Source organism: Marmota flaviventris, chromosome 2, assembly GCF_047511675.1.
Source record: "Marmota flaviventris isolate mMarFla1 chromosome 2, mMarFla1.hap1, whole genome shotgun sequence".
Lineage (NCBI taxonomy): Eukaryota > Metazoa > Chordata > Mammalia > Rodentia > Sciuridae > Marmota > Marmota flaviventris.
In genome coordinates, this window is record NC_092499.1 from 120,013,528 (window position 1) to 120,026,417 (window position 12,890).

Consider the following 12,890-nt stretch of genomic DNA (forward strand, 5'->3'; position numbering starts at 1 on the left):
TTTTTCTCAAAGAGAGAGAGGAGAGAGAGAGAGAGAGAGAGAGAGAGAGAGAGAGAGAGAGAGAGAATGAATTTTAATATTTATTTTTTTAGTTCTCAGCGGATACAACATCTTTGTTTGTATGTGGTGCTGAGGACCGAACCCTGGCCGCACGCATGCCAGGCGAGCGCGCTACCACTTGAGCCACATCCCCAGCCCAGGAAAGATACTTGATCCTGCTTCTTAGACTCTGTTGGGTAGCTGGCAGAGGGGCAATTTGGTAGTCATTGGGCCCCATCCTGTGACATTCCACACTTACCCTATGGATATCCTTGTGTTGGCAGGAATGATATTGGATATATTAAATAGCAAATTTTTAAAAAGAAGGAGCATGTAGTGAGAGAGATCATGAAATACAGCAAAAAAAAATGTATCTTGCTTTTTGAACAAGGAAGTCTACAATTTCATTCTGTACTGGAGTTTACAAATTAGATAGCCAATCCTGCATGCAGTATTATGCTGCAGTTGACCACATTTGTTGGCTCCCAACTGCACATTCAATGATATCATGTTGATTGGCAGCTTGAAATGGGCATGGTGAGAGTACTGACAGCACAGAAATTGGGCAAATGCTACACAACAGAAATCTTTTTTTAGAGTTGATTGTTAAACATTTACCACTCCACCATTGCACAGAGCACTCAATAAATATTGGAGACATCCTTACCCTTGTTTTTATTGGTTAAATTGAACAGGCCCAAACATCTGGGGGTCACTGCACAGCAGTGGAAAGAAGAAGGAGGTACCAGGCACTGATCCCAACCATTCCACCATCTTTTCAGGGGTGAAGAAGCAAGCTTACAGAAGCTGTGGGACTCACTCCCATGGCCTACTCAGCTGACATTTGGACCCAAAGTCCCAGCTCTTCCACCTCAAGAGGGAGAGCTCATTAGAGGCATGTATCCCCTCTTCCTGCATAGATCTAGCACAAGCTTCTGAGCTTCAGGAGTAAATGGGGACAAGAGGATCAGGACAAGTAGACAAGAGAGCTGGAGAGATCCCAGAAGACCTGACCTTGCACATTTGCTTTCTTCCAGAATCTTCACAGCCTAAGGTAGAAGCCTAGCTGAATGAGCCACAGGACAGAACATTTCAGCAGCCCCCAACTAGGGCAGAGACAAATATTTACCAAGCTCAGGGGCCACCCAGACATGCTAGCAGGGTTGAGGGGAGCAAGGGTATGGGGCCTCTCTCTGAGCCAGGGAATACAGGGGAGGGAGAAGTCCCTGGAAGAGGTTTCCCTTGACCCCAACACCAGTATATGAACATGTCATGCACTCAAGTAGGTAAAGGTCATTCACAAAGTACCTTCTAAAAGTCATGGGCAGATCTGGGACCTATCCCCATTTTCCCACAGAGGGAAGATAACATACCCAAAGTCAAAGGGCTGGGAACCAGAAGGCAGGACTGGAAACCCTGCCTCCAACACCAATAGTCTCCAGTGCTTCATCTGCTCTGCAGCAGCCCCCTGCTCAAGAACTTGCCTTGCCCTGGCTGGCCTGGAAGCAATTGCTTCTCCCTAACTGAGGGTTTGGGCCATAGTTGCAGCTGTCACCAGCTCCTTTGGTGACCTGGAACTCCCCTGCTCTAAGCCTCAGCTCCTTCATCTGTCCTCAGCCTGCCTGCCTCCCTCCCCAGGGAATTAAGCCTCTGGATGAGAAAACACTGGCAGTGGGCATGGGTCACAGCTGCTGGGGCCTATGAGCACTGTCCCAAACTTGGGCTCCAACCAGATCCACTGTCATTCAGCCACACACACTGGCTTGTCCTCACTTTTCCCTGGGGGTAAGAGACCTGTCTGTGGCCTTCAGAGCTCAGCTAGGGTGAGCGCTGTGGATGCCAGCAACCTGGCTCTCCCAGGCTGGCCCCAGTGACCCAGTCCCTAGGCAGTCTGTCCTTCATCCTCTGAGGTGATAACTTTCCCCCATCAAGAGCAAATTCTCCATGCCCACAAAACTAGGAAGGGCCCTTGGGAAAGGCTATTCTCCCCTCCCAAGGAAGGCTTATGGGGATTAAAAAAAAAAAAAAAAACAACAACCAGGGTACCAGGATGGCGTGGGGAGGCTGCTCACAATGCCTAGAATTGGAGCCCATCACAGCAGTGCATCACATAGGGACCTCGCTCCCCGTTACACAGACGAGAAAACAGAAAGCAAGGATGGCCACCGCTGCCGCAAAACGCCAGAAGGTTCAAATAGGAGGCCCCTTGTCCTGGAGTGGCGCGAACACCGAAGTTCCACTTGTTTACTGTTTGGATATTCTTTTGAACTGCCCTGGGGCTCTGACAGAGTACGCGGAGGCTCAGGCTCTTCCAGAGAGTCACTCTTGGCATTGCCCAGGCGCCAGGTGTTTGAAGGTCTGAAGCCGAAACAGAACCCAAGAACGCCAGGGCGGAACGACCCTCAGGAGCTCTGCCCCCTGCGGGGATTAAGGGCTCCGCGGCCGAGCCCGAGGTGAGGTGACCGCCTCAGCTACTGCGCTCCCGCCCCCGCCCGGCGCTCGGTAAACAAGCGGCGCGCGGCGCCTGGGGGCTTCTCCTGCAAGCAGCGCGCGGAGTTTCATCACGGCTCCCCCGGGCTTCCGCCCCCGCGGCCCGCCCCGCCCCCGCCGCCCGTGGCCGAAGGGCAGAGAGCTGGCGAGGTGCCAGGGCGGGAAGTCTCACAAGTTTTCTCCGGGGCCCCAGAGATTTTGTTGAAACCAGGTTCGCCCCGAGGGCGGGCGGGGAGTGGCGGGGGTGGGGACGCTCAGTTTCCCCAAGAGTGAAGCGGGGAGGCTGGGTTAAGATCCCGAGCCTCCCAGCTGGGGGCGGAGGGGAGCAGCCGGGGTCCCACTGTGGCCAGATGCGGGCTTTCTGCTCCCGTAGCCAGCCACGTGTCCTAGGACGCGCTCTTCCTCCGAGGCCCCGCAGAGCGCTCGGTCTCCGGCGGCAGAGGACGCACAGCCTGTGTCCTAGCATCCACCCCTCCCGACCTGCTGCGGGACGTGGACCGCTAGGTAAAAAGACGAAAGTTGTTCCCGTGCGCCGCCACCCTCACAGCCGGTTGGTGCCAACGCGTTGGAAAAAGTGTTGGGTTGCACAACCCGCAGGGAGGCTTCAGCTCCACACCAATGGCTTCTCGCGGAGCAGGCTGCTGGCGGAGGCCGTGGGCACCCCGCTCGGCCGCCGAGGGGGGCCGCGACCTGCCGAAGGGATGCTTCCCGGACTCCGCGATTGGAGGGTTCTGCACCTGCGCGGTCCAATAAGGCAGGCTGTAGCCACGTGTGTCAGCTGAGCCCTTGAAAGGTGTTGGGGACCCGGTGCTCTGATCCCCAGAGCTGACACAAAGATTATTTTATGCTGGAGACGTTTGAGATTCAACAGATGCCGATAAAAGCTTCCTGGGAGCTTCCTTTATCGGACTAAAAGCAACTTCTGGGAAATGAGGGTACCATAAATTCCCTCTTGCGAGACGTTTTATGGCTCTGAAGACTCCGAAAAACCGCTCTAACCTACACTGACAAACATTTTCACAAACTTTTTTTTGTTTTCCTTTCCTTTCCTTTTTCTTTTTGCAGTGCTGGGGATCACACCCAGGGCTTTGTGCAAGCTAGGAAAGCTCTTGACCGCTGAGCCACATCTCTGAGCCACATCCCGGAGCTGTGTTTTCACAAGCTTTCTTATCTCCTGCTCTTTCAGACTCATTTGTCTTTCCTCTAGAAAACTATTTATTTTTCCTATTGAAGTCCTTTCTTCCCCCTCCCTTTTACCTACTAAATTAAGTATACGAGTCTGTATAAGCCTTTAACCGTTTAAGGAGCCAGCTATTTCCTTTCTGGCTTCTTTTCTTGTAAATCTGCCTTTGCACGTTGAATTTGCAGGCCCCAGTCGGAGAATGTAAGATGGAGGGAAAAAAATGTTTTCCTTCTGTGCAGTGGCTAGTACGCAGAGATAGGTGCTGTTAGATGTAAAAAAATATAAACGTGCAAATGTTTCAAAGATTTATGAAACTAAAGAAAGTAAGATATCTCATTAATACTTGTGCATACCTATAATCCCAGTTACTCAGAAGGCTGAGGCAGGAAGATCACAAGTTCAACACCAGCCTCAGCAATTTAGTGAGACTCTGCATAACTTAGAATCCTTTAAATCAAATTTTAAAATAAATAAATAAAAATAAAAAGGACTATGGATGTAGCTCAGTGGTAAAGCACTTCTGGGATCAGTCTCAAGTACCACAAAACAAAAAACCAGAAACACAAATTGTATTTTGATTATACATTGAAATGGTCAATTTTGATCAACTGGGTTAAAATAAATATGTTACCATGATTAATTTTACTTAAAAAAAAAAAACTTTCTTAAAATCTATTTGAAAATCTCAAATAAGATGTTAGCTCATGGATGTGTAACCGATGTGATTCTGCAATCTGTATTTGGGGTAAAAATGGGAGTTCATAACCCACTTGAATCTAATGTATGAAATATGATATGTCAAGAGCTTTGTAATGTTTTGAACAACCAATAAAAAAAAAATCCAAGAAAAAAAAAAAAGATGTTAGCTCAGCTGGGCATGGTAGTGCACATCTGTAATCCCAGCTCCTTGGAAGGCTGAGGCAGGAGGATCACAGGTTCAAGGCCAGCCTGGGCAACTTAGTGAGACCCTGTCTCAAAATAAAAAACGCGGGGCTGGGGATGTGGCTCAAGCGGTAGCGCGCTCGTCTGCCATGCGTGCGGCCCAGGTTCGATCCTCAGCACCACATACAAACAAAGATGTTGTGTCCGCCCAAAACTAAAAAATAAATATTAAAAAATAATTCTCTCTCTCGCTCTTTAAAAAACAAACAAACAAACAACAACAACAAAAAAAAACGCACAGGGCTGGAGATGTAGTTTGGTGGTAGGGTGCTCCAGTGTTTCAGTCTCCAGTTCCACAATAAATAAATAAATAAAATTGAAAACATGAGCTCATATTTCTATTGGCTAGAAGTGCTAAATATCAGGTGACCTTGTATCTTTGGGTTTGTTTTTGCCAAGCAACATCAGCATGTCTCTATTAACTGAAATCCTTGTGTCCTGGCCTGAGCAGCTTGGGCAGTACTTGATAGAGGAGGAGGCACAGTGCCAGCCCTCAGGTTGCTGTTAAGCCCCTCTTGGCTTCTAGCTCAGCCTTGCCAGATTGTCCTGCTATCCTTTCTCTGCCTCCCCTCCTCCACAGGACAACAGAAGTGTGGGCAGAGGGTTCTGGGGCCTGCCAGGGCTCTGGGAACTCAAGGATTCTGAAGACAGTGTGGCCAGTAGCCAGAAACCTTGGCTGGTTCTTGAGAGCTGTTCCCATGGCCAGGACCACAGACGAGCCTTTCATCTGCCCAGTCCCAAGCCTCACTGCCCAGTACCTCCCTGCTGGCTCTTAGTGGCAGCAGAGCCCTGGACCAGCCCTGCCAGCACCATCTGGCCGTGGGGGAAACAGGCTCCCCAGCTTTCCCATCCCCTGTGCCACTGCCTATTCCCCAGGTCCTGGTGGACTCAAAGATTTCTGTGATAATTCAGGGATACAGGGAGAGGTATGGGAAAGAAAGCTATCCCAGACTTCAGCAAAACAAACAAAACAACAAACTTCTGTAGCTGTCATTTCTGATGAACAACCCCCACCTGACAGTTTAGCGATGTTCCTGGTTGATATGACCCAGATTAGACCTATGCAGTTGATATGAATGGGACAGCTTTATAGCCCCGTGAAGTTAACCAGACCTATACAGAGTTCAACAGCCTTATCTAACATTCCTTTTTCTTCTCCTATATAAACTTGTTCATCACAGCAGCACACACTCCCAGCATGCTTATTGTGTACCAGGCACTGTGCTAGGAGCTTTTGTATATTAATTCATTTCATTTGGATTTCAGGCACAATAACCTTACGAGATATTATTATATACTGTTTATAGATGAGGAAGTGAGGCACAGAGAAGTCAAGTGATCTTGTTCAAAGTCACACAGCTAGAAAGACAAAGCCAGGGATTGAAATCCAGGTGATCTGGCCTCAGTGCTTGTGCCCTAAATTACTCCATCACATGGCTTCTCTTGGAATGCTGGAGGAATCAACTGTGTGTTTCCCTTAACTGAGTCCCTTGCTAACCAGTTTATGATAAACCTCTGACGAATGTTCTTGATCCAAAAGGTTGGCCTAAACAGATGAAAACTGATGAGGTGGGAAAGTAACAAAACTTGCAGGAAAGAAAAAAAATCCCAGAAGAATAAATCTTTTTTTTTTTTTTTTTTTTTTTTTTGTCTGCTTGTCAATATGAGTGGGAAGGGAGCACATCTAAGAGCAGGCACAGCTTGTTAAAAGATAAACTGTACCACAAGTCCCATTGATAGGTGCCTTTAGTTCATCAGGCTGCCTGAGCAGGCTCTGAAATGCAGATATATCTAACTCATAGAGGGCAAAGGAACAAGTGTACAGGATGGGAGGAGAGAGGTGTCAGGGAGAAAAAACTCAAGAAAGAGGCCGTCAGCAGACAGGATACAGCTGATGGGTCTTTATACAAGTATGGTGCAAAGGTTTGAATATGGTTGTCTGGTTTAAAACTCAGGTTGAAATGCAATCCTCATTATGAGATATTAGCAGGTGGGACCTTTTAGGTGAGTATGAATGTATTCTGCCTCATGAATGCATTTATCCATTTACACGGTGAATAGATTAGTGAGTTGATGGATTATCTCAAGAGTTGGTATGCTATGAAAGCCAGTTTGATCATGCCTGTTATCCCAGCAACCACAGGAGGATTGCAAGTTTGAGGCCAGCCTCAGCATCTTAGTGAGACCCTATCTCAAATATTTTAGTGGGGCTACTCAGGATTGAACCCAGGGGTGCTTAACCACTGAGCCATATCCCCAGACCTTTTTAAACATTTTTTTTTAATATTTTTGAGACAGGGTCTTGCTAAATTGTTTAGGGTCTCACTAAGTTGCTGAGGCTGACTTTGAACTCATGACCCTCCTGCCTCAGCTTCCCAAGCTGCTAAGATTATAGGCATGCACCACTGCGCCTGGCCCAACCTCAAACTTTTAAAAAATTAAAATAAATAAGAAAATAAAGGACCAGGGGAGTAGCTCAGTGGTAGAGTGTCCATGTCAAATTCCCAGTACTCCCCCACACAGACACAAAAAGTCAGCTTGGCTATGTCTTTCACATCTCCCTGTCTCTTGCCATGTGATGCCCTGCATTGCCTCAGGATTTTGTCAACAAGAACGATATCACCAAATACATCCCTTCAACCTTGGACCAGAACAGTGAACCAAAATAAACCTCTTTTCTCTTTGACCTATTGTGTTAGTGTTTCATCAATGTGACAAAATACCTGAGAAAATCAGTTTAAAGGAGAATGATTTATTTTGGCTCATGGTTTCAGTCTGTGGCTCCATTGCTCTGGGCCTGAGGTGAAGCAGAACATCATCTCAGAAGGGTGTGGCAGGGGGAGGCTGCTTAGCTTATGGCAGCCAGGAAACAGAGAGGGAGCAAGCCAGGGGTGGGGGGGGCAAGAACTACCCTTTGAAGCCAGGCATAGTGGCACATACCTGTAATCCCAGTGACTCCGGAGGCCAGGGCAGGAGGATTGCACGTTTAAGATCAGCCTGAACCATAAAGTGAGATTCTGCATCAAATAAAAATTAAAAGGGGCTGGGAAGTGCTGGGGAGTGATCTTGGCTAAATTATATTGCTATATTGTGTATGAATATGTAACAACAAATCCAATCATTATATACAACCCCAATGTACCAATAAAATAATGTGGGGGGAAAAAGGACTAGGAGTGTAACTCAGTGGTAGAGTACCCCTGGGCTCAAAACCTAGAACCCCCCCCCCCCTCAAAAAGTGCAGGTAAGCCGGGCACAGTCATCTGTAATCCCAGCAGCTCGAGGCAGGAGGATCGTGAGTTCAAAGCCAGCCTCAGCAATGGCAAGGTGCTAAGCAACTCAGTGAGACCCTGTCTCTAAATAAAATACAAAATAGGGCTGGGGATGTGGCTCAGTGGTTGAGTGCCCCTGAGTTCAATCCCTGGTAGTTTCCCTCCAAAAAAAGTCATAGGAAAAAGATCAGGAAGGAGGTTAGGGAAAAGGAGATCAGGGAAAAGGAGATCAGGGAGAAGAATTTTGGGAAAAAGAAAAAAAAATGTAAGTTTCAAAGCGACAAGGGATCTAGTCAAAGCACCAAGTGCACCCTGTTACAGAAGGGCTAGGGTGTGGCTCAGTGGCAGAACACCCCGGGGTACACACACAAAGCTCTTAATATTGCTCTGTGCAATTATACCCCAATTACAGCGGAGGCGTGCAGTCTTCGGTGCTATCAAAAGACAATGCACCACATAAAAATAAACAAATAAAATAAAGGTATTGTCCCAATTAGAAAAAAAAAAGGGGGGGAACCCTTCTAGGGCACACCTCTATTGATCCATTCCCTTCAAATAGATGCTGCTTCCTACAGTTTCCTCCATCTCCAGATGATGCCGTCAAGTTATAAATTCGCTAATAGATGGATCCACAGATGAAGTCAGAGCCTTTCTGACCCAGTCACTTCCAAAAGCCCCACTTCTGAACACTGCTGCATTGAGGACCAAGTTTTTAACACATGAGCCTTTGGGAAACATTCCAGAGCCAAACCATAACAACTTAATCAGTCTGTGGTGGTGTTATTAACACATAAAATGGGCCGAGATGAATGGCTACTGGTTCATTTTCTTGTTACTTGTGCTGATCTCCTCCACTCCCTGACCTTTGGTCAAAGTCTAGTCAGCAGTGCTTTGTGTCAGTCAAGGCTGAGGGAATAAGGGCCTGGGGACCACTAGGGTTGGTGAGGAGTGGGCCTGGAGGCTACAAGCACAAGGCAAACCGCTGGGAGGGACATCTGCCTGGAGAAACAAGCCTCTCTGCCGGCCTCAGAGTTACTGGGGACACTGGGTTTCCACCAGGCACAGGTCAGTGTCCAAGCTTGTCCAACCACAGTGGCATCTACTTCCTGAAATCCAGTGCATGTTCTGCTCCCCTATCCGGTGCCCTCCCAGCACAGGGCTCTTTCTTCCAGGAGTGGTGCCTTCTCTCTACCCATGCAGGCTGGCAAGGCCCTGGGTGGAGTCTCTGCTAAAAGCTGAAGACCTGAGGCCCTTCAGGTAGCCACTTGGTTCCCAAGCACTGTGTGGCCCTGGGCTATTGCTCTAGGCCCTCCGGAGACAGAAGAAGCCCCACTGGCCTCTCTAGGCCTTCCTCGGACTCCTGACTTAGTTTCCTGCCTCTTTCTGGGCCACCCTTAGTGACCTCCTCTGGGCAGCCAGCCTGCCTCTGCAAGTGCATTTAGTCCATGGGCTCTCAAAGGCACTTGGGTCTTATCACAGGTTCCCAAGTGGGACACTATTAACAAGCATTTGAGTCTGCCAATCAGGGGCTTACTTTTTTTTTTAAAGAAGTTAGAACAGCCCACAGGTTTAGTTCGTTTATCCATTCATTCCCTCTTGTTAACATTACATACCAGAAACATTAGTTTTCTAATTTAGTCTCACAACATACCTTTCGGTATTTTTATCTTTAAGTTACAGGTGAGGAAACTGAATATAGGGTCCTTGCTTAGCATCTGGATGGCCATCTGTCGCGATGGGCAAAAGGTGCGACGTATGCAGTCGAGGGGGAGAACCAAAGAATGTCCACGCGCTTCTGTCCTAGTAATGCTTTATTCACTTAAATCACTCAATACAACTTCACTCTATAGGTTCTTAATCAAGAAAACGACAATCCTTAAAGCTAGGCACTACAACAGACATAAGCAATTCACAGCAAACAATTCTAGATTAATTCTAAGCACTGCAAACACACGTAATCGTGACAGGCTCATGACAGACATTCCCTCTGCAGAATCAAAAGTCTCAAGCCTTAGGTTTTAAGTCCAGCAGATGCACACTCACTCAGACCACGGTCATCAGATCAGGAACCAAGGCAGGCTTCTCCTGGGGTGGAGCTGACGGCTGGCTGAGGAGAGGGTCATAGGAAGAAGTTGCTCTCACCAGGGTTAAGATGTGGCTGTAGAATTGTCTGGTGAGGAAGATGCAGAGGATCAGCAAATGATGAAAAGTGTTGGGATGTCAGTCCAGGTCCTCACCAGGCTCTCAGTCTGAGGGCATCATTGTTAGCTAAATGTCTGTTCATTTGCTCCATTATTTGTACCAAACTCTGGGGCTTTTGACCCTCCTTTTAATCCTTATCAGCTGCCACTGGGTCTCTCTGTTGCGTCATTTACCCTGGGGTTAAAACATCTTGTCTGGTGGTCCCCACCCTGATCTTTTCGCCTTTCCCTCTTATCAGGCGAGGACAGCCTGCCAGAGGCTTCACTCTAAGTTTATCAGGGTGGGCGGGGAAGTGACTTGTTTGTGCCTGAGGGCCATACTGGAGGGCTCCAGTGCCTGGTGAGACTGCAGGTTTCATACTGGAGTTTTTAAAATGGAGTTGCTTAGGCTCAGCCCAAAGGCCATCCTTACACCATCTTAAGGGACAGCGCCATTTTAAAGAAACAGTTTCACTTTCCTGCCCTAGGGCATTTCTGAGAAAGGCTCACCACTCCCTCATCCCAACCCAACCCTTAACCACCTGCATTAGGACCTGCCTGGCTCTGATCCCTGAACCTTCCCCATAAAAGTCCTGGAACCCAAGCCTGTTTTGCCTCTCTCCACTCTAGAGAGATGGCCTTTATTTGTCAGCTCTGACAAATTCTCATGTGTATCTCTGCCTGGTCTCTGTCTTTCATTTTTCACTTACCCATCTCTCATTCCTTGCTTTCCCTTAACTGAGGAGGAAGGAATGGTTGGGATTCAACCCCTTTCTGGATTGTACTGGTCTTGTGGCTTGGAAGGGTTGGGAAGTAGAAGAGGAAGTCAGGAGAGTGACTGGGCCTGTGGGTCCTAGACCCACAAGTAGCCATACCCAGGCAGGGGAGGGGCTTGTGGAAGAGAAGGCAGGTCTGGTACGGAACCAAGATGGGAAGCTGGATACAGTGGTGCCTGTCTGAAATTCCAGCAGCTTGGGAGGCTGAAGCAGGAGGATCACACCTTCAAGGCTAGTCTCAGCTATTTAGTGAGGCTCTCATTAACAAAGGTTTTGAGACCCTGTCTCAAAATAAAAAATAAAAGGGCTGGGAATGTGGCTCAGTGGTTAAGTTTTCCTGGGTTCAATCCCCAATACTAAAAATAATAATAATAATAAGAAGAAGAAGAACCAGGATGGGAATAGGAAGGGAGGGTACAGGGCACCCTCAGTCCTTGCAGAGGCAGGAGGCTGAGCAGGAGAGGCTGGGTGGAGCTGGAGGGTGGGGTGCACAGCAGGAGAATTCCCAGGCAGAAAGTGAAGGAACTTCCTTGAGAATGGAGGCCCAGCCCATACCTCCTGCTCCTGGGGGCTAAGGCAGAGGGAGGGTGTCCAGCCCAGTGAACAGGTTTCCACCCACCCCTGGGGGTATCCAGGGGAAGGGAGGGAAGACCAGCCCTGTCCCTGGGGGTGGGAGTGGACAAGCAAGTGAACACTATACTAGTGGCTTTTCATTCAAGATTTCCTTCCCTCCCAGTAAGAAAAGCATAAGAGGGGCTGGGGTTGTGGCTCAGCAGTAGAGCGCTTGCCTAGAACATGTGAGGTCCTGGGTTCAATCCTCAGCACCATATGAAAATAAGTAAACAAAATAAATGTATCATTTCCAACTACAACTAAAAAAAAGAAGCCTAAGAGCCACATTTTAGAGGTGAGGAAACTGAACAGCCATGTCCAGTGACTTGTCTGAGGTCACATAGTTAAGCTGGGGTGCAGGTGGCATGCAAACTAGAGGAGCTGGGTATAAATATAAACCCCAGCTGGACGCACCTGTAATCCCAACAGCTTGGGAAATTGAGGCAAGAAGATCCTGAGTTCAAGGTCAGCCTCAGCAATTTAGGGAGGTCCTAAGAAACTCAGTGAGGGCTGGGGATGTGGCTCAAGCAGTAGCGCGCTCGCCTGGTTTGCATGCGGCCCGGGTTCGATCCTCAGCACCACATACAAAGAAAGATGTTGTGCCCGCCGATAACTAAAAAAAAATAAATTAATGTTAAAATTCTCTCTCTACCTCTCTCTCTACCTCTCTCTCTCTCTCTTTGAAAAAAAAAAAAAGAAACTCAGTGAGACCTGTCTCTAAATAAACTATAAAAAAGGGCTGGCAGCTGGGGTTGTGGCTCAGTGGTAGAGCGCTTGCCTCCAACACATGAGGCCCTGGGTTCAATCCTCAGCATCATATAAAAATAAATAAATGAAGATATTCTGTCCATCTACAACTAAAAAAATCATTTTCTTTAAAAGGGGCTGGAGATGTGTCTCAGTGGTTAAGTGCCCCTGGGTTCAATCCCCAATACCAAAATAAATAAACAAATAATAAAACAACCCAAAGCAGTGAGTGCCAGGGACAGGGCTGAGCCGTGACCTCAGTGGGTGAGCAAACCTGGAGGGGGATGGGAAGCAGTGGGTAATTGAACAGCCCCCCCAACACCACCCTCCCAGCACCTGCTTATTCTGGGCAAGAAAGAGAGGCTGGGGCCTTTCTAGGGAACCTCCTGGCCTTGGGCAACTACCCAGTTCTGTGGATACCCACAGAGGTTTCGAGGTTTCGAACACCTGGGCACAGTAGAGCTGGCAGCTGCTCAGAGGTGGGGGAAGGGGAAAAGGAAGAGAAAAGAAAGAAGGATGGGGGAAGGAGAGAGGAGAGAAAAGAAGGGAGGGAGGAGGGAAGGAAAGATGGAAGGGAGAACCTCATTTTTTAATTTTAATTTTTAGTTGTAGATGGACACAGTACCTTTATTTTGTTTATTTATTTTTA

The 12,890-nt window shown here is 48.0% G+C and overlaps 1 long non-coding RNA gene across 2 annotated transcripts in view; it reads right to left on the reverse strand.

Annotated features, from left to right (window-relative positions):
- Nucleotides 1-10,603, reverse strand: part of LOC139704734 (uncharacterized) — a 45,631-nt gene extending 35,028 nt beyond the window's left edge. For both annotated transcript variants that reach the window (XR_011706703.1, XR_011706702.1), the window contains exons 1-2: nt 9,578-10,603; nt 7,595-7,671 (exon numbers count right to left, since the gene is read on the reverse strand). This is a non-coding gene — a long non-coding RNA (uncharacterized lncRNA). The remainder of the gene's footprint in view (nt 1-7,594; nt 7,672-9,577) is intronic.
- Nucleotides 10,604-12,890: the final 2,287 nt, after the last annotated feature.